General features: G+C 35.3%; 1 protein-coding gene across 1 annotated transcript in view; it reads right to left on the bottom strand.

Moving 5' to 3' along the window:
* Positions 1-23150, bottom strand: part of SPAG16 (sperm associated antigen 16) — a 913876-nt gene that overhangs the window by 570336 nt on the left and 320390 nt on the right. The window lies entirely within an intron of this gene.

Genomic DNA, 23150 nt, shown 5'->3' with positions numbered 1-23150 from the left:
ACATAAAGTTTTTAAAAAGAACCTAAAAAGATATACCAAATAAATACAAAGCCAAAGAGAGCTAGTGTAACTTTATTACTATCAGACAAAAGAGATTTTAAGGAAAAAAACCTTAAAGAGAATAACAATGAAAGTTAATTCATCAGATACATACAATTCCAAATATGAATGAAATTACTAACATAACTTCTAAATATATAAAGCAGATTTTAAAAATACCTATTGAACTATTTGGCACATTCTTACAATGATTGTAGTTGCATACTTAGGGATTTTATACTTCAATAAAAATGACCATATTGGAAATGTTCAATTTTATTTTGCTTTTACTTCATTTTTAATCTGAAATCAATATATAACCTCTGCTTTCTTCCTTGCATTTGATTAATATATCTTTGCCTAACCTTTAATTTATTATCTCTTTGCACCATTTTATTTTAGTCAATAGTTAATTTTTATTTATTTTTTTTCTGAATCTTTCAATAGGTAAGGATAACTCATTTAGGATTATGGCCCTATCAGATATGGTTGAACTTACTTCTATTTTTAAAGGCAATAGAGTGTACTCAGACTCCTGAAGGAAAAAAAAAAGCAAAACATTAGATTCAATCCAAATTCAAACATAAAGTAGTGGGCATATCACTCAATCTCTCTGTACGTAAATTCCTTGATTTTGTAAAAATAAACTTTTGGAGCAGTTTTAGGTTTACAACAAATTGAAAAGAAGGTACAGCTATTTCTCACATGCGTAGAGTCTCCGATTATCAATGTCACTCACCAGAATGGTACATTTTTTACCAAGGATGAACCTACATTTACCCATCATAATCACCTAAAATCCAAGGTTTGCTTGGGGTTCACACTTGGTATCATACATTCTGTGGGTTTGGACAAAAGTATAATGATACACATCCACCATTATAATATCCTCAGAGTATTTTCATTGCCCTAAAAATCCTCTGTGATCTTCCTATTTATCTCTCCTCATCCCTATTCCTGACAACCACTGATCTCTTTTGTCTCCATAGTTTTGCCTTTTCCAGAATGTCATATAGTTAGAGACATACAGTATGTAGTCGTTCAGATTGGCTTCTTTCACTTAGAATTATGCATGTAAAGTTCCTCCATGTCTTTTCATGGCTTGATAGCTCACATCTTTTTAGTGCTGAATAATATTCCATTGTTTTGATGTACCACAGTCTACCTGTTCACCTACTAAAGGGCATCTTGCTTGCTTCCAAGTTTTAGCAATTATGAATAAAGCTGCTATAAACATCCATGTGTAGGATTTTTTGTGTGGATATAAGTTTTCAACTCCTCTGGGAGCAATCACACCAAAGACTGTGATTGCTGAATAATTTGGTAAGAGTATGTTTTGTTTTTTAAGAAACCACCAAAATGTTTTCCAAAGTGGCTGTACCATTTTTTATTCCCACCATCAATGTATGAGAGATCCTGTTGCTCCACATCCTCACCAGCATTTGGTGTTGTCAGTGATCTGAATTTTGGCCATTATAATAGGTGTGTAGTGGTATCTCATTGTCGTTTTAATTTGAAGTTCCCTGAAGACATAAAATGCGGAGCAATTTTAATGACATCCAGCTCATCAGTAATTTCTTTCATGGATGATGTCTTTGGTGTTGCATCTAAAAAGGCATCACCATACTCAAGGTCACATAGATTTCATCATATGTTATCTTCTACGAGTTTTACTATTGTACATTCTACATTTAGCTCTAGGATCAATTTTGAGTTAATATTTGTGAAGGGTGTAAAATCTGTGTCAAGATTTTTTTTTTTATCGTTCTGTTTACTGAGAACAGTACGTGATCCACAGAAGTATTTGTTGAATTGCAGTACATTCATGAAGGAGAAATGGGAAGATGATCTGGATACTGCTAGTTGCCTATGTGGGGTTGCCTATGTGCTAGTTGCCTATGTGTTCCAGGAAGAGAGACTAAATCTGATACAACTTTGTGATCTCAACGACATTTTAAATAACAGTTTGATTCTCTTGCTCTCATTCCCTAGCTTTTTTTTTTGTTGTTATTATATACTTATTTCATGAAATTTATTTTTTGTACTTTTTTTTTTTTTTTTTTAATTTTATATTGGAGTAGAGTTTATTAACAATATTGTGTTAGTTTCAGGTGTACAGCAAAGTGATTCAGTAATACATATGTATCTATTCTTTTTCAAGTTCTTTCCCCATTTAGGTTATTACAGAATATTGAGCAGAGTTCCCTGTGCTATACAGTAGGTTGTTTTTTGTTAACTATTTTAAATATAGCAGTGTGTATATGTCAGTCCTAAACTCCCAGTATATCCCTCCCCACCACTCTTCCTCCCTGGTAACCATAAGTTCATTCTCTAAGTCTGTGAGTCTGTTTCTGTTTTGTAAATAAGTTCATTTGTATCATTTCTTTAGATTCCACACATAAGTGATATTATATACTTGTCTTTCTCTGTCTGACTTACTTCACTTAGTATGATAATCTCTAGGTCCTTCCATGTTGCTGCAAATGACATTATTTCATTATTTTTAATGGCTGAGTAACATTCCATTGTATATATGTACCACATCTTCTTTATCCACTTGTCTGTTGATGGACATTTAGGTTGATTCCATGTCTTGGCTATTGTAAACAGTGCTGCAATGAACACTGGTGAGCATGTATCCTTTCAAACCATGGTTTTCTCCAGATACATACCCAGGAGTGGGATTAATGGATCATACAGTAGCTCTATTTCTGGTTATTTAAGGAACCTCCACACTTTTCTCCATAGTGGTTGTTACATTCCCACCAACAGTGTAGAAGGGTTCCTTTTTCTCCACACCCTCTCCAGCATTTATTGTTTGTAGACATTTTGATGATGTCCATTCTGACCGGTGTGGGGTGATATCTCATTGTAGTTTTGATTTGCATTTCTCTAATAATTAGTGGCGTTGAGCATCTCTTCATGTGCCTCTTGGCCATCTGTATGTCTTTGGAGAAATGTCTATTTAGGTCTTATGTCTATTTTTTGATTGGGTTGTTTTTTTGATATTGAACTGCGTGAGCTGTTTGTAAATTTTGGAGATTAATTCCTTGTAGGTCACATCATTTGCAAATATTTTCTCCCATTCTGCGGATTGTCCTTTTGTTTTGTTTATGATTCCCTTTGCTGTGGAAAGGCTTTTGAGTTTAATTAGGTCCCATTTGTTTATTTTATTTTATTTTTTTATTTACAAATATTTATTGAATAGCCATGACAGACAAAGAACTGTGGCTAAGAGGATTAAGCCCAGAATGAGAGAATGCTTGTGGAAAAGGAAAAAGACATCAAGAGATATTTCTAAATTAGCCTCCTCAGAGCAAGAAGATGTGAGGGGAGTGATCACTGCTTGGGAAGATAACAAAAATTACAAGATAAGGGAGAAGGCAGAACTACTAAACTACCATTGCATGCCTGGAAAGATCAGAACAGACCTCACAGGTGAGAAGATAGTAAGATTTTTTTTTTTAAACATGTTTATTGGAGTATAGTTGCTTTACAATGGTGTGTTACTTTCTGCTGTATAACAAAGTGAATCAGCTATACATATACATATATCTCCATCCATTTGTTTATTTTTGTTTTTATTTCCATTACTCCAGGAGACAGGCAAGAAAGATATTGTTGCAGTTTATGACAAAGAGTGTTCTTCCTATATTTTCCTCTAAGAGTTTTATAGTATATGGTCTTATATTTAGGTCTTTAATCCACTTTGAGTTTATTTTTATGTATGGCATTAAAGAATTGTTCTAATTTCTTTTGCTACATGTAGCTGTCCAGTTTCCTCAGCATTTTTATTGAAGAGGCTATCTTTTCTCCATTGTATAGTCTTGCCTTCTTTGTCGTAGATTGACCATAGGTGAGTGTGTTTATTTCTGGGCTTCCTATCCTGTTCCATTCATCTATATTTCTGTTTCTTGTGCCAGAACCATACTATTTTGATGACTGTAGCTTTGTAGCATAATCTGAAGTCAGGGACCCTGACTCCTCCAGCTCCATTTTTCTTTATCAAGATTGCTTTGGCTATTCGGGGTCTTTTGTGTCTCCATATAAATTAAAAATTTTTTTGTTCTAGTTCTGTGAAAAATGCCAATGATAATTTGATAGGGATTGGATTGAATCTGTAGATTGCCTTGGGTAGTATAGTCATTTTGACAATATTGATTCTTCCAATCCAAGAACATGGTATATCTTTTACATTTGTTTGTGTCATCTTCGATTTCTTTCATTAACATCTTATAGTTTTCATAGTACAGGTCTTTGCCTCCTTAGGTAGGTTTATTCATAGGTATTTTATTCTTTTTGATGTGATGGTAAATGGGACTGCTTCTTTAATTTCTCTTTCTGATCTTTTGTTGTTAGTGTATAGAAATGCAACAGATCTCTGTGTGTTAATTTTGTATCCTGCACTTTACCAAATTCATTAATGAGCTCTAGTAGTTTTCTGGTAGCATCTTTAGGATTTTCTATGTATAGTATCATGTCATCTGCAAACAGTGGCAGTTTCACGTCTTCTTTTCCAATTTTGATTCATTTTATTTCTTTTTCATCTCTGATTGCCATGGCTAGCACTTCCAGAACTATGTTGAATAAAAGTGGAAAGAGTGGACATCCTTGTCTTGTTCCTGATCTTAAAGGAAATGTTATAGCTTTTCACCATTGAGTATGATGCTAGCTGTAGGTTTGTCATATATGGCCTTTATTATGTTATGCTCCCTCTATCCCACTTTCTGGGGAGTTTTTATCATAAATGGGTATTGAATTTTGTCAAAAGCTTTTTCTGCATCTATTGAGATGGCATATTACTCCATGCTGACATGAGTTTTCCTCCCCATGCTTACTTATTTTCATTTTGTCATTTTAGTCATTATGATGAGAGGGAGGCAAATATTGAAGGCTGGTGCTCATATCACTATCTTTTCCAAAGGACTTAACACTGACTTCTTGAAAAGCAATCTGGCCCGGTACAAACGTTTGGATGGGACTCACCTCTTTTTGGTAGTGCCTTGCTGTTCCTTTCAGGTTTTTACTCTTAACAAAGCCTTCAAATTTCACAAGATATCAATCTTTGTTTACAGCTTCTTTGTTACAGAACCTTCACTCATCTGACTGAACCTCTACCCTAGATTTTTATATTCCTGGAATCAAATGTTTAAACTTCAAAATATTGATTATATTGATTATTTTAACACTCTTAGCTCTTATTCAAGAGAAATTATTGGAAATAATTTACAATTATAAATTATCTTACAGCTACAGCTCTGATTTAACAAGATATGAAATTTAAGGCTGATATTAAATTTAATTTGGAAGTAAACATGATGCTGATTTTTCACTGTAAGTAAAGTCATTTTATAAAATCTTAATCATTAATAAAGATAAAATAAATCTTGATTTTCCAAAAGAATTCATAGTAATGTTGCCCTAAAAAGCAGCAAGATCCTCCAAATGCATTTGAAATTCAAATATATTAATATAAATTCCCACTGTATTTAACATTTTAAGGAATATGCAGATATATCAAATGAGTACACACTGTAACATGGTGTCAGAACAAATTTTTCCATGAAAAATATGTCAGAAAATGCTCCCTTAAATAATAAATGCCTGGAATATTCCCATAGATAAATCAATAAAGACGTGTTTATAGTGAATTCCTGATAAACTTGTGGTTATATGTAAAATTAAATTAAAAAATAAATGGTACTTAGAGAAGAAAAATTTGAAAAAATAAAGTAATAAATCTGCATTAATTAATTTATTTAACCAATATTTATTCTGCAAATGAAATGTTGCTATACAAAGGACACATTTTTAATTCTGAAGTGTATGAAAGCAATGAAACTTACTATAAAATAAGTAGCTACAAAATTAACTTGCTGGAGAATAAATCACAGGGGGGCAACTTAACTAAAACATCTTTTCCTACTGAGATTACAGAAAAAAAAAAGATATCAATAAGTTGAAATCAGAACTCTTATTATTTGGCATAAATTGCTACTAGGACTAATTAGATAAGCAAATGGTATATATTCAAATACAAATAAGAACTGACTTTTCCGTAATGAGCAGAATATGATAGGTTACGTTGCAGTAACAAACAATCCCCAAATCACAGTGGTTTAAATCAACAAAAGTTTACTTCTTGTTCATTCTGTAAATGCATCAAGACCAATGTGGACAGAGAAGCCATTCTCTGTAAAAAGGTTAATTGTGGTGTCAGAGGGAAAATGAACTCCAGAGAATTACCCATGGTCAATGAATTCTGACCAGAAGCGGCACATGCTAAAACTATAATCCAACCAGGTGCCTAGAAATGGAGAGTTGGAAATAATTGGTGAATAGTATTATAAGTACCATATTTTTCATAGAGTACATTTTTAAATGTGTCAAAATAATAATAATAATAATAAGTACTAGTAAACTAATACCAAAAATCAAATGAGGAAAATTTTAAAGTTTTAAGATAAATGTTTTATGGGATCTCTATGTTGAGATTATTAAAGTTCTGATATATAGCCCATGCCTTCTAATTTAAAAAACTCTATCATAGGGCTTCCCTGGTGGTGCAGTGGTTAAGAATCCGCCTGCCAGGACAGGAATAAAGATGGAGACGTAGAGAATGGATTTGAGAACACGGGGAGGGGGAAGCGTAAGCTGGGACGAAGTAAGAGAGTGGCATGGACATATATACACTACCAAATGTAAAATAGATAGCTAGTGGAAGCAGCCACATAGCACAGGGAGATCAGCTCTGTGCTTTGTGTCCACCTAGAGGGGTGGGATAGGGAGGGTGGGAGGGAGATGCAAGAGGGAGGAGATATGGGGATATATGTATATGTATAGCTGATTCACTTTGTTATACAGCAGAAACTAACACACCACTGTAAAGCAATTATACTCCAATAAAGATGTTAAAAAGAAAAAAAAAAAGAATCCGCCTGCCAATGCAGGGGACACGGGTTCGAGCCCTGGTCCAGGAAGATCCCATATGCTGCAGAGCAACTAAGCCTGTGTGCCACAACTATTGAGCTTGCGCGCCTAGAGCCCGGGCTTCGTAACAAGAGAAGCCACCACAATGAGAAGCCTGTGCACCACAATGAAGAGTAGCCCCAGCTGTACTGTACCCAGTACAGTAATAGAGAATTATAGCTGAAAGAGCTACAAAACACAGACTCACTCTGAAGAGACATATTTAGAAAAGTCCAAAGTCAAAAAAAGACCAAAAAAATAGACATGAGGAATTTGAAGCCTCTGGAACCCGTGGCCACATCAAGCATTAAACACAGTTCAACATCCAGACAGAATAATATAAATATACCCACTAAAGACCTATTTACCTTAGTTCTTATATATGGCTTTCAACAATAACAACAACAAATTCATAAGGCATTCTAAAAGGCAAGAAATAAACACGGTAGAAAGAGATAAAGCAATCAGAACAAGACCGATATGACACACATGTTGGAATTATTGGACAGGGAACTTAACTATGTTTAATATTTAAGGGTTCTAGTGGAAAAGTTAGACAATAAGCAAGAGCAGATGGAGAATGTAATCAGAGAGATGAAAATACTGAGAAACAATAGAAATCAAAATTTTGTAACAGAAATGAAGAATGTCTTTGATGGGCCCGTCAGTAGACAGCATGGCAACGAAAAGAATCAGTGAGCTTGAACATATGTCAGTAGAAACTTCCCAGCCTGAAATGCAAAGAGAGAAAAGAATGGGAAAAGATAAACAGACATAATAAAACACTGAATAATTATGAGACAGTCAAAAGGTGTAACTCATTGGAATTCCAGAAGGAGAAGAGAGAGAGAACAGAGCAGGAAAATATTCAAATTAATGACTTAGAACTTCCCAAAATTTCGTGACAGATATCTAACCAAAAATCTAGGAAGCTCAGTGAATACCAAACAGGATAAATACATCCTATTTAAACTGCAGAAAACCAAAGACAAAATCTTGAAAGAAGCCAGAGGGGAAAATTGCCTTACTTGTAGAGGAACAATGATAAGAATTACAATAGATTTCTTGTAATAAAGCACACAAGCAATAAGAAAGTAGAGTGAAATATTGAAAGTGCTGAGAGAAAAAGCCACCAATCTGTTTTTATATTCAGCAAAATTATCCTTCAAAAGTGAAGGGGAAAAATAAAGTGAAAGTGATAGAATGAAAACAGCTAAGCCACTCCAACCACCTGACATTATACGCAACAGAGGGCAAGCAGATGCTCTCGCAGTGGAAGCATGTTGCTCATTGCTCTATATTTGCATTTTGATTCCTAACTTCTACTTTACCCAATCTAAAATTCTTATATGTTTTATAAACTTTAGCGTCAACCATAGCCACTACCAGTTTCTCCTTAGCTGGGTCTTTCTCTCATTGATGTTAAGCCTCAGGTCTTTCATATCAGTAATGAGACTGCTCATGGTTAACTGATAACACCTGACATAATGGATAAGATTAATCAACTGTGAATGAGTCATTCAGGCCACTGGGCATTCCCAGGTAACCCAATGTAATCACAGGAAACCACAAAAAGAAAGAGACTATGACTAAATTAAAATCAAATCATTGGTTCTCTGTCCAATTTGTAACAAGACAGTTTGAACTGAAAAATTTGCTCAATTTGTGTAGCTTAGAAAGAGGCATCCTCTCAGCCCAATAATGGAGAGCTGACCTAGACACTCAACATAGCCGATATGCTCACTGAAGAGCTGAGGGCTTATGTGCATCAGTTCTCATCAAGGCCGCAAGAGAATATCCTCCACAATATATGTATTGTTTTTCTCTCTGATTCACTGTGCTCATTAAACAAACGTTAAACTCTTTACTTGGCATTCTCAAATATTCCTATAGTGGAAAGAAGGTGTCATGAATGGAGGTCACAAACATAGTGGTCCCAGACTATTTTAAATTAATACATTAGGAGTCCTGTTTACGTACAACTCTATGAGTTGAAAGGTAGAGTTTGGCTTTGCAGATCTATTTTCACCAGTTCCAGGGTGTAAAAGCCTGAGGCCCAGCCCAGTGGCCATTGTCAAGATGATACCATCCTGCAGGACTCCTTGATGGTCAGACATGCAGCCTCCTCATGGTGAAAACTCTGCATCTCCATGTGCTCTGCTCTTTCTTAGTTACAGAAACAGTTATAATAACACTCTTTTATACTTACAGTGCTCACATGTACAATATTTTATTTGACTTGTATAACTCTGTAAGGATAGCAGTCTAAGTAGTAACAGGTTCATTTCAGAATCAAGGATAGTATTTCTAAGGGAGTTAAAAACTCACCCGAAGTCACACAGGAAGTATGGGTCAAAGACCAAAGTCTTGTCTTCTAAACAATAATTCATTTCTCTTCCCAAAGAATATTCTATGGAATACTATTTACGTGATACTGTCTATTAAAAAATTTCTGAAGAATTCTTTTAGACAACTGCCTATTACATTTATCTTTAGGCAATAAAAAACAAAAACAAAACAAACAAAAAATCCTATGCTTAACAAATGTTCTAAGAAATCTTCTGTAAAGACATCCTGCATTTTCCAATCATATTTGATCTGAACAATTTTTTTCATATAGCCTCTCTTAATATTGCTTCTCCTCCACCAAAAAAAGAAAAACAAGAGCTTGGGAAATTCTTCCGTGCATCATCTCGCATTATATCCACTGCCACCACTGTGGAGCAGGCTGCCATCATCTCTCTCTTGGACAAAATCAACTTCCCAACTAGTTCCCTGTTTCTGCCTCTGTTCCCTATAGCAAAGACTATAATTGTTCTCCAAAACCCACTTCCTTCTCCTCCTGAACACGGATTTAGACAGCATTTCCTAGCCTACTTTGCTGTTAGATACAGCCATGTGATGGAGTTCTGGCCAGTGAATTATTGTTGGAAATAAAATGCACTGCTTCTCAGAGGCTCTCCTTCTCTCCTCCTCTGACTGGCTGAGGAGTAGAAGGAGGCAGCAGACACCCTTGGGCTGGGGTTCTGAGGGAGCCACAAGATACACAACCCTGAATCCCTCATTTGCTACTTGGATCAGAGCTCTTCTCTGCCAAACACTCATATTCACTTAGTTCTATGAACAAAATAAATAAATAAATGAATAAACTACTATTATGTTAAGCCATTGTGACTTGAAGGTGATTTATTTTTTTAACAGCCATTTGCCTAATCTGACTAATATACTCCATTTCTAACATGTTAGCCAGATTGATGGTACTAAAATATAAGTCAATTAACGTCCTTCCTTTGCTCAGAATCTTCCAGTGGTTTCCCACACGGCTTATACAATATTTCTTTTCTGAAGATAAAATTCTACCTTGACTATATGTTCAAAATTAAACTTGCAGAGCAGGATGTCTAGTGCATGTATATATCATCAACTATCTTTTGAGAATCCTTAAACTGAAAGGAGTGAGTTAGAACAAAACAGTCAGGCGTTTGCCTCTGACATTCAGACTCCTCATTTCCCCATAAAGAGCTCCACCTCTGTTAGAGTCGTCAGCTCCACCAGCAGCACATTGCATATTTTAAAGCAACCCTTATGAGTGTGATCACACCAGTAAAACCAGTAGTTTCCCTACTCAACTTGATATGAGTAGTGTCATGTCATGGTATCTTGACATCCTTGATACTGCTGCTTCTACTGTTTAGTTCCTGAAACTTTCAAAGTGAATGCCAAATGCCAATTAGTGACCAGTGTAGCGTGACGCCTGTAAGGAGCACGTTTCTGATGGAAACTGCCAAGATACTAATATTGCCCAGTCATTGATGGCAATGGATTTCAGCAACTAAAAGTCTTAGGTTTTTTGCTTTGTTTTGTTTTGCTTTTTTCAAAGGAAAGATTGGCAACTAATAATCTCCAACTGTATTCCCGCAGCTAAAAACACAGTCAGTAGATGATATTTTGGATAGGAAAGGTTGTGTTCAGTTACCCTTGCCTATAGCAATTCTAACTAAGACAAGAAAGGAAAGGTGGCTAATGAAGGCTTAGTAAGCCAGCTACCACTGCGGGGGACTGGACCGTGACCTTGCTGGAGAACCTCTGCAGTGCAGGCCACGTCTCTCAAAGACATCCAACCTCAGGGGTGAGGGAAGTGGAGTATGTATACACTGACTACTACCAGTTGCTGACTGTGGGTTGTTCTTAGCAGGCTTTAATGCCACATCACTTCTTGACTGCCATAGGGGTGGCCACAGTGGACTTCAGCAGTGAAAGGAAACCTTCAAGGATTATTTAGAATATAAAAACGTTTAAAATGCCATCATGTTGGCAGTTGGGAATCAGACTGACATGCACTGAGGGGTAAGTGTGAGCGTATACGAGCAGAGCACTGACTGCATATGCTTCAGAAGGTAAACGTGTTTAAGAAGAGAGATCTCCTGACATGATCTCTTGGTGAAGAATGCGGGTGGAAGCACATTCTAGGAAGACGAAATTAAGAATATGATTTTTTTCACTGAGGACAGAGTCTGGGGGTAGTAAGAGATCAGAAAAGAAAAGCACAGGGGAACTGAATAATGAAGGGCAGGGATTTTTGTTTGTTTGAAGTTGTTTTATGCACATCTATATCCCCAAGCCTAGAAATAACACAAAGTATTATGTTCAATGCACATTTGTTAACTGAATGAATGAACTATTAGATTTTTCTCATTTCCAAATTTTCTCATATTCCCCAAACTTGCTTTTTTCCAATAAAACTATCTGGCTTACTGCCTTTTGGATGACTGTCATACCTTCTCACTTATCAATTAAATTCAGATTACCTCTTTTTTTTAATGATTTTGATCCACTCTGCAAATAATGCTATTTATTTAATTTTACCACTTTCAGTTTCATCTCCTTCACTAGAAGTTGCAGAGGAAACTCTTGTCTTACCTTTATTCTAGTCTTAAAGTTACCAGTTTCTGCCATTTCTTTCTTTAAAATACCTTTGGGTTTCACTCCTTCCTCCCCGTTGTCATTGTTACTACTGTAATGCTCGACTCACCATCTCATGCCTTCTGACTGGTCAATCTATCCCCGTTTACTCACCCCTAAACTTTTCTATAATATCTGGCTAGGCTCTTCTTCTCCAAGATAAAAGTTTTCTTATATTATTTCTGCGCATAACAAACAATAATAATTATTTGGATTAATGTCAGAAGCTATACTATGTCTATTCCCACTCCTGTATGTACTTTTCTACCCTATTCTGTAGGAATTGAGTGGGTCTGGGGAAGAGGGTGTTAAAACAGTGGCTTGTGATTTATTTCTCTCTGATTACCAAGAGACACACGCAGGGAAAGAAAGTGACCTCCTGCATTATCTTTCTTGTAAACATGCTCATAAGGTACTTGCTGGTAAATAAATTAATAACACTTACTAGGAAGAGAGTTCTTACCTATAGAGTGCTCTCAGTAGGATGTCCATGGTTTGGTTAGCTTATGGTAGACAAATCTAGAATCTGTGGGTTTTCGAAACACAGTTCCCTGGAAAATGCCACATGAGGCCTATAACAATCTGGCTGTAAAATACAGATGTTTCATAACCTAAAAATCTCTGCTAGATGAGGTGATTTGCAAAACTTTCTGAAAATTTCATCTATTATTTTGTGTTGGAAGGCATGTCTGATGCAAAAAAGAAAGACCTGAGGAGCCACTTAGAATGTTCTAGATCTCACCCCCGCCCTCCGCCTTTTTTCTGTCCATGTTTCTTGATTGCTTGTTTCCTTGAAACTACTGGCAAAATATAACACTAGGTAAACTTATTTTATGCTTCTGATTTGACAATCTGATCCTCTGTGCTAGTTCAGGGCATAATGAGAACAACCATCTTTCCCTTAAATTTCAGAAGTAAATGAAATATGGACAAAAGAGTGTGAAAGAAAGAGTAGCTTGGATTATAGAACATGACTTATGCACACATAAGGGCTTCCTAATACCTTACCCTGGAGTTAGTATCTAAATCCTACTGAATGACTAAACTGGACAGCCATAGGCCATCCCTGCAAGGGCAGGCTCCTTACTGATTGAGACAGAATAGTCCAGAAAGGTTATCTGATTATAAAATTAAAAGCAAAGAAGAATATCAAATTACCAATCAAATAAGTCACTCTTCATCCAAAGAAGAAGAGAAAATGAGGGGTAGAGGAAAAGACCAGGAATGTTACTCTTTTCAAAATCCTTCCAAATGGAAGGCCCCTTCCCAAGAGGGTCAGCTGTGCTAGTTAATTTGAAAGCTCCCCACTCCCAGTTCAAGACTTGAGAAAAAGTTTACAGAAGGCACCCTATTCAGAAGAATTTAGTTCAAAGTTAAGGTTAGTTTTGTTGCTTTTAGTAGATTAATACTGGAACAGTACCTCAGTCATTGGTTCCTTATAAATCTCTCATTTGACAAATGAGAAAATATGGTTCAAGAAACGTATAGTCAGTTGCTCAAACTAGCACCGACTTTAACTTCAGGTTTTCTGATCCTTATTCCCATGCTCTTCTAAAAAAGAAAAAGAGATGTTATCTTCTAAGTGGTTGTTTTTTGTTTTCATACTACATCCACTTGAACCTCGAGGATCCTTCAAATCTGAGCTTGTCTCATTTATCATCCCTATAATTACTCCTGCCTTCTCCCATTTTTGAATTCTTACTTTGTATTTTCACAAAATTTAGACAATAATTAATTTCTAATTATTTGTGTGTGATATTTTTTTTTCTTGAGGGCAAAGGGCATTTCTTATACTTTTACGGTGATTCTCACTTCAGTTACTGAAATTTCAGTTATGTTTAGAAAGAAAAATTTACCTTTTATATATAATATGTTTTTTGTTTTATTATATCATTTCCTTTAAAATAAAGGATTGTAAAATAATTAATGTTAATTACAAATTTAAATGTATTAATGCTTTATTAAAAGCTTCCAGTTGGTGCTTTCATTCTTTTTACATCTAGTGGAAATTTGTGATTCTTGTATAAGATAAAATAAAGACTTATTAACATAAATTAAGGCATTATACCATGATAATCTTACCACTTCAGCATAATGCTAATTAACAATCTTGAAATTACTACATGACTGGTGTACTAGGGTACACTACTCGACTTGTACTTTCCCATGCTGAGAAAAAAATACATACTCAGGGTGCCTCAGTGTTGACTAATGAAGACTACAAAGAAGTCAGTACATTCATAATTTGCAATGAATGGTTATTACCAAGGTTATTATGTAAAGAGGGAAAGTAATATTATATGATTAAGTATCTTAACCAATCAGGTCAATAGAAGTACAAATTTGTCAATTACACCTATAATTCAAATTATACCATCTCTTAATGGCTAACACTAAATATGAAATATAGGCACTTAAGTATTTTTCTTAGTTGACTGGCAAAATATACTGCTACAATTAGAGCTGTAACAATAACAATAGATAACTTTTTAAGGGCTTACTTGGGTCAAGCACTGAACTAGATGCTGCACATGCATCTCAACCCCTTCTAACATTCCCTGTGAGGCACCTATTTTATCCTCTTTTTACAAAATGGAAACTAAGGCCTTCAGAGGTTAGGTACTTTCACAATGCACACCTTGCTTATTGAGCAGAGAGACGAGTTTGTTATTCTGAATTGCTATATCTATGTTTGTCTATTTATGTTCCCACATCTTAGGGATAACATCACTTTCTAGAGCTATTATGAAGGTTAATAGCAGATAATAGATGTTAAGATGCCTAATACAGTGAAAGTATTAAAGTAAAATATTTAGGATACTCCTAGCCTTCCCTTCATTCTTCATTCAATATTTATCCTTACAGCTCAAAGTGTGGTCCCCAGAGCACCACCTGGAAACTTGTTAGAAAAACGGAATTTAGGGTCTCCAGACCTACTGAGTCAGAGTCTGCATTTTAAGGAGATTGTCAGGTGGTTTCTATATACACGGAAGTTTGAAAAGCACTGCTCTATACATTAGGAGTATGGTGGAGAGTAGATACAAATGCCCTTTGTATTCAGCCTTATAGAAACAAACACTTATTATGCCTTTATTAATCCATCTTTATTAAAAAACATCCCTGTCTTTTCAACTCTAAGCATATTAACCAACTCTACCAGGAAAAAAATAAAACACAAACTATGAACCAAAGTATGGGAAGAAAAACTTCAATGGCTTAGAATGTAAAGGCAGTGGAATTCAGGCGTGTATGACTGCATTTCTTTTTCCCATTGAGATCAAAGAACTTATTTTCACTCCTCAATACATTTTAATTCTGGCTGTGTTTACCACTCCAGGTCCTACAGATTGCAAATAGAATTTTTAGAATTATACTGATGACAAAGTAGCGATAAAACAATCCCAAGATCTATAAAGTGTAGCAAAATGTGATTTAAGTTGTATAGAGTTAACCTTGAAGGTAATTAGAAATGATAGATTAAAGAAAAGAAGTTAAATTGCCCTCACAAGAATTACAAACAGAAGATAAGCTGATTTACCCTCAAAAGCCAGTTATTAAATGATTATAAATGATGCCAAAACAATAGTAATTTAAGACATCAACTTTCTTTTGGGGGAAGGTTCTTATTCTCATTCTTGGTTAAAAAAAATCTTTGTTACTCTCTTTCTCCCTCATGATATTTCCTTCAACACAAATTTTGGGTTTGCTTCTAGATTTAACACCATTCAACTCTGAATTGTGCGATTTGTTTACAACCTGCACACTTCTGTATATTATTCACTGACACCCCCAAATTACCTTAAACATCAGCTAATTAACATTTCAAGCCATGATACAATGGAGCTGTGTATCAAATCAATATTTAAATCCCTTTATCTGTCACCATTTTGATATGTGGAACAGTGTTTTTGCAACAAATTGAATATTTCATTGCATCTTAACTCTTTATATAATTAGAAAAATCCAAGTTTTGTTAAAAAGAAAGATGTCTCAAAAATGTAATGCAGGGCTTCCCTGGTGGCGCAGTGGTTGAGAATCTGCCTGCTAATGCAGGAGACACGGGTTCGAGCCCTGGTCTGGGAGGATCCCACATGCCGCGGAGCGGCTGGGCCCGTGAGCCACGGCTGCTGAGCCTGCGCTTCTGGAGCCTGTGCCCCGCGACGGGAGGGGCCGCGATAGTGAAAGGCCCGCGCACCGCGATGAAGAGTGGTCCCCGCACCGCGATGAAGAGTGGCCCCCACTTGCCGCAACTGGAGAAAGCCCTCGCACGAACCAAAGACCCAGCACAGCCAAAAATAAATAAATAAAAAAAAAAAAAAAAAAAAAAAAATGTAATGCATTTGAGAAAAAAATGAAGTAGAACTGAAAGAGCTGATTTGACTTCAGCAGATATACCATATGTTTAAATATGAAGGGAAGAGAACAAATGTAGAGAACACGTGTAGAATACAGAAAATAAAATGTCAAAAATGTCCCAGAATGCGACAGCTTTGTCAGAGGTCTTCAACATATAGATGAGGAAAATTTTAACCCTTGGTAGGGTTTTATCACTTCCTACTTGACACAATATTGCACTTTGTAGTTAGTTTGCAATTATTTTCCCACTTACTTAATTGCCTCATCTGTTATGTATGCGGAATGGGTGACATCCCAGTACCCTCTGCACATGTTTCAGGTCAAAACAGAATCATTTTGTCAGTAGATAATGACATCTAATAGATCTTTGCTATTTACATAAGAGCAATGAACTTCATGAAATCTCAGCTTCCTCTGAGAGCAACCATGTGTCTTTAGTGATATGTAGAAATTACCCCAAAGAGCTTTATCACTAATGTCAGGTAGATGAAAAGATAATGGTCTAGTAAAAGATGGGTAGAATTAACTGAGGGCTGTTGTGTGCCAGGAACCATGCTGATCTCCTGACAGGAATCCTTTCATGTAATCCCCACTATACACCATGAGGAAGGTATTGGTGCCTCATAGATAGGGCACAGAAGTGCAGAGGGTTTACATTTCTTTCTCCAGGATATACACATACACTGAACAAGGAATTATAGTTGTAGAAGCAATGTTGTAATTGTTTCCCTTGCTATATTCAAACCTGCTTAGTGGGGAGGAGGGAGATTCCCTATGTCTGACACTTGATGAAAAGTAGAGCAGTCCCTGACATTTATCTTTACTTTTAGCCTAGAAAGTAGTGGTAAGGATCATGTACTCTGGAACCAGACTTCCCGGATATAAGTCCCAAACTGTGTCACTTACAAATTGTATAACCTTGGCAAGTCATTGTGCCTCAGTTTTCTCCTCTATAAAATGCATAATATTTTCCTACATCCTGGGGTTGTTCTGAGGATTGAAAGAGTTAATAGAGATAATAGCTATTAGAACCACGCTTGGCACATACTAGGGGCTCTATGTGTTAGTTCTTATTACTAAGGAAATAGGAAATTTTGGGTAACTTTAATGTCAAAACACAGCTTAATTTAGTAATTATAAATGCTCCATCTTATATCCTATAATCAAAATCTCTTATGATTAATCTGGGCTTCCAATTTTGTTCCATTGTCAGATGTCTTTTACGGCCCTTCCCTATTGCTTATTAGCTGCTGTTTCTATCTTCCTCCAGGATCAAAGAGGAGGAAGAAAAGGAAGGTGAGAAGAACATGAAAGTTCCTACTTGACTGGACTTATTGTACGATGGCTTAGCAATCTCTCAACCTGACAGGTTTCAAAAGGTTTCCTTCCCCTTATGGGATGCTTTTGTGCGTGCCTGGAGACACCAGGAGAGAAAGTGCAGTACTTTGAGAATATTCTGCTACACTCTCTGAGGCACAAGAGATGGATTTTCGTCTAGCCTTTTGACCCTCCTCAGCTCCTCATTTTCTGTCTTGCCAACCACCTCTTGGAGACACCTCATCTCTACAGCCAGTGTCTTAGGCAGGATTTACCATGGATCCAAGATTACGTTCTCTTCACCTCTACCATCATGGAGTAGTTGCAAGCAGAGTAGCTCAAAATAGCTGGAAGCAAAGCTCTCTCTGTCCTCACATAACATGCTTCATAGCCTATATTATAGAACTTGTGATTCTTTGTTGTTATTGCTTTTTGTGACCAGTTATTAGAATGAACTAGGCTGGATAAAGTGAAAGAATAACATGACTTTATACTTTTTCACAATTTCCCCTTAAACAATTTCCTCCCTGTGATGGATGAAGTTTCAATCAAATTTCATTGCTTGTCAAGTTACTTCATGGTATTAACATATCAAAAATACCATGTCTAGGCTAGTCTACTGTAATATTAAATGACATTCACTTTAGATCTTCCCTCTTCCAATTTGGCTTGAAATGGGCAAGGCAGGGAGTTTGGGTTTCTTTCCCTACCTTGATCTTTTACTCTAGGCTGCCTCTGACTCCTCAGGTGGGATGGAGAAGAGATGAAAAGCAGAAGAAAGCTTAAGTGACTGGCACAGTTGCCATACATCATTGACACACTCTATGGCGGCTGGCCCAAGATCTGTTTGTTTGTTTCCTTCTTTGTGATACTTGTAACTTCTTCAGAGAGCCCCCCAACTGGTGGCCTCCATTTGTTTTTCCTAATATTCCTAAGACTGTGATTTCTTCCTGTGTAGGCAGCTTACAATGCCCCTTCATTCTCTGCTTCCAGCGGCTTTTTGCTTGGTCACTGTATACCTTCAGAAGGTCATCTTGAACAAAGTTCTTTCCAAGACTTCTCACAATTCTCTCTCTTTTGTGGCACCCACATCTGATCCAATCTACCAGAAGTATGGCATGAAGTGCCCTTCATCCCTAGGGGAGTTTCTCCTACCCTTGCCACCAGGCCGGCAAGGCAGCTAACTATTCTCTTGCCTCAAGACACTTTTATATTATTTTTAATTTATTTAGTAAATCATGAGCCATCTTTGATATTCCTCCAATTTCAGAGAACTCAAGCAAATTCTCACTTGGTTTAGGAGGAAGACAGAAGAGCCTTTCTCCTTACCTAGAGGAAGGGAGGACAAATGTCACAGGACTCTGACTTCCCTCAAAGAAATTTTCCCTTCCAAATCTCAAATTCAAATGAATTCCCAGCCTTTTCTTATTAAGTGTGGAGGGTTGGTGATACCAGCAGAACCATTTCTCTGGTTGCCTTTTATAATTCTGGCATAGAGGGTTCATCATCCCAGTTTGGAATACAAAGATACCTCCTAGCTACTGTCTGCAGTCATAGAGCTGCTAGACATTTTAGAGCTGTGATATCAGTAAAAGTCTCCTTTAAACACTCTCTTACACTATCATCTGTAGTATTTTCAAGAGGGTAGGAATAATGTCTGTCTTACTGATACATTGCTTCCCTAGTCCTTAGCTCAGTATCAGCACACATAAATATTTATTAAACCAATGAGTTGATGTGCATTTAATTTTGAGGTTATTAGTAGGGATAAATATTAGTTTTATAGATAGATTGATAGATATAAATCTAAGAAGTAGTAGCAGTAATAGTATCTATCTACAGTTTTATAGATAGATTGATATATACCTATGGCTATTATATTTGTGTACGTATTCATGTGTATTTACACATTATGTAAGTATGTATATGTATTACACATGAATACACATACATGCCCACAGTGTTGCACATCTCTAAAAGAAACACCATGCACATAATGGTCTGTATAAATAGAGTTACACCTTTGGGAGTGTTATTTACACAGATAATAGTGAGAATAGTGCATCTTGGAACTGTGAAAACCCTAGGACCTACTACATGAGTGTATAAATATGCATTCTTCTGGTATCTGGATATATTTCATATATTCAATTGATCACATTTATTAAATATCTACTATGTATTATGAATAGTGTTAGATGATACAGATGGTGTTAGATGTCTATAGGGATAAATAAAATGAAATCAAAAATTGTAAGACAAACAGATAAGATTACAAGTATATGCAAAAATGTATACAAATATAGAAAATGATTAGAATAAATTATATTTAAATGCTAGTAATTGTTTTGTTAGGTTAAGTGGAAATGGGTTTTTATTTTTCTGTTTACTTTAAAATTTTTCTTTATATATATAAAGAAAAATTAATTTCATAATCAGTTTCATAATAAAAATTCATAATGAATGAATTTCATAATGAAAAATAAACACATTCTAAATGATCTAAGATATTGATATTTTAAGTCTTCAAATCAGATCCACACATATTTACCACCCATTATTTAGGGATAATTTTAGCCAAAACAATTTATCCAAAAATCATTTTTTAGCACCTGAGAGAAAAATCTATCAACTTGAAAATAGGGTGACTGAGGCAATAAATTGGGAGACTGGACCATGCTAATTTAGAAATATTAATTATTTATGATCCGGTACCACCAAGGAAACACCAACAGCTAAAACTGTTGACTGCAATTGTAGCTGAAGACTTATTTAAGCAGTCTTTTACAAGGACTACCTAGAATAATTAGCATATTACAAACACACAAAAACATTCTTGGTCACTTCCACAGTTTCATTTTTTTAAACTCTTTTATCATTACTTTAATAAAATCACCAGAAGGGATTATTGCTGAAAATAAGCTATTTATTTGCCTGCTGTTTGCCTAGCATGTGATGAGGAAACAATATGGTTATCAGTTAATGATTTTAAAGCTTACTAAATGGCTAATTTCGAATCACATCCCATACAGATGGGAGAAAAGAAAACTGACCACATTGTCAACATCTTGAGTCATTGTGATACCAGTCTGAGCCCTTAATATGAACTCCTAACATTAATGGTATACGTTTTTGAGTTTTAAGCTTACTGATCACTGAAGTTTTGCTACAAAAGCAACTGTATCTTCAACTATTCTATCCAAGAAACTATTGTGTCTTGGACCTTAAGAGAACACACGTTTTTCACTAAAGTCTACTGAGAGAATTTTATCTTTTTTACCCAGTTGCAATAGCAGTTTGTCAGTGTCCTCACAATAACATCAACCCAACACATCTATACAATGTGATTCACATCCAAAAGTACATTTGTGAATATTGAACTATAACATATATGATGAATGTTACATTAGTACTTATTACATAGATACATATTTACATTCTGGTGCTAGAGACCTAAGAGCTCTTAGGTTGATACAATAAACTAAGCTAAAAAATTATAAAATAATTGCTTATGAATTAAATATAATTCTGTAATTTTCCTTAAGATTTATATTATCACCTATAACTTAAATTTTTGTACAGTAACATGTACTCGTACACTGGTAGTTTCAATAACAAAATAATATACATAACTTGTAGAAAATTTTATTTTCAAAATAAAATTCATTCTTTGAGTTAAAAATGTGCATTTAGGCTATGATTAAACTTACTAGTATATTCCAAGAAATGCCCTTAAAATTTATAAAATCAAATATACTTTGTCACCCTTTAAGGGAAATGTATGTCACCACTCTCTGACTCTTTAGAGGATAAGGATTCAGGTAGACAAAAGAACTATATTCTCCATATTTTTTACAACTTTTCTTTATGAGTTAATAAAAGTCTATCTTTTCACTTGGAAAGCTTGAGAGTTAAGTCCACAATATAAGCTTTTGATAGTATTTATTTTCTCCTACTAGCATTTTCATTTCTTTTGAATATTTTTCTGTTGGTGAGAGTAAAATAAACCCCTGATTAGCAAACTGAAGCTTTTATCATGGCTACATGATACGTAGTCTAAAACTTTGATGAGCTGAGCCATAGCTCAAAATACTGGTTTTGTTTCCTCTTTTCAAAGTTCATAAGGTAGGTTGTGAATTCACAAGAATATGTCTAAGTACCCCCAAATCTGTCCTAAATAGACCTTATATAAGTATCATAAACAGAAAGGAAACTCACACTTTCCTTTCCCATTGTATCTCTTACACTCATGTCTCAAACCACAAATAATCAAAGAAAGTTTTACAAAATGCAGGCTGTGTGATGTGTAAATGATGCCAATATAGCAGAGGACCACAGAGTACCATGAACTTATTATCAAATAATGTACTAATTTTTGCTATATGTAAATACTGCGCTGACAAAATTCAAAGTAATTGTTCCAATTTGGGGACCTTTTACAAAAATGTCTTCCAAATGAGTTTATCCATGGGGCAGAAAAAGGATAAATGTGAGCCCCAAAGGCATTAATACCAGAAACATCAGTATAATTGAGACAAGTAACCAGCCAGGTTCTGTTCAGTCAGATGGTATTTACAGATGCCACATCAACCTACATGAAGTGCTTTCTCAGAGTCTTCAGTCAATAAGATGGAACACAAACTATCCCCTTTCTTGCTTCCCTCCATTTATTTGTCATTTAACATATCTGGAGAAGTAGATATTCCAACACTTTTAAAATAATGGAAATATTGACTGAAACTTTACCAATGAAGTACTTTTCTTAAGCACTACTATTTCTCTAAGCATATGCACAGTAGGGTCTCTTACTGTGAATAGCGATTTGGTTATATTCAGTGACGTTTAGTGGGAGGTAAAGTGACATATTTAATAAAAGCATTTCAAATTCGTAGAAATGTCTTTAAGTGATCTTTGTTTTGTACAATTAATTAATAATACTATATTTTGCTAAATGATGTTTTGTTCGTCTTTAAAACTGGAATACGAAAATAATATATAGGTAATACTAAGTTTGAAGACATGAAAATTTTGACTCAGTCTATTTTAACCACAACATTGCAATTTCACAGATTTGAAAGAAAAAATATTTTAATTTAGTAGAAAATCTTAACTGACTTTCACTGATTCTCAGATGCCAGAGTATTGATCTATAACTTAGGAAGATAAAATCATTTTCATTAGTTTATCACTGATCACTGGAAGAAAAATATGGGGTATGTATTTCTAGAATCAACAAATTACTAGCATGATCCGAAAGAGTACCAAACCCTAGTCTTGATATATTACACTGGATTTTTCTTTTCTGTTTTTAATGTTTATAAAGAGAGATAAGTTAGATAAAAATGATTATAGGTGAATTTAGCTATTAGATAGTATCTGTTTTCTTAGAAAATTAGAAGTAAATGTCACTGAGAGTCAAGATATTCTTACATTCATTTTTATAATCATTCATTCATTCATTCATTCAACATATTTCATTTTACACTTGGGGTGGGCAATGAGGCAGA

This window comes from Balaenoptera acutorostrata, chromosome 8, assembly GCF_949987535.1.
Source record: "Balaenoptera acutorostrata chromosome 8, mBalAcu1.1, whole genome shotgun sequence".
NCBI lineage: Eukaryota > Metazoa > Chordata > Mammalia > Artiodactyla > Balaenopteridae > Balaenoptera > Balaenoptera acutorostrata.
The sequence above is the reverse complement of the archived record's forward strand: the minus strand, read 5'-3'. Positions and strand labels throughout refer to the sequence as shown.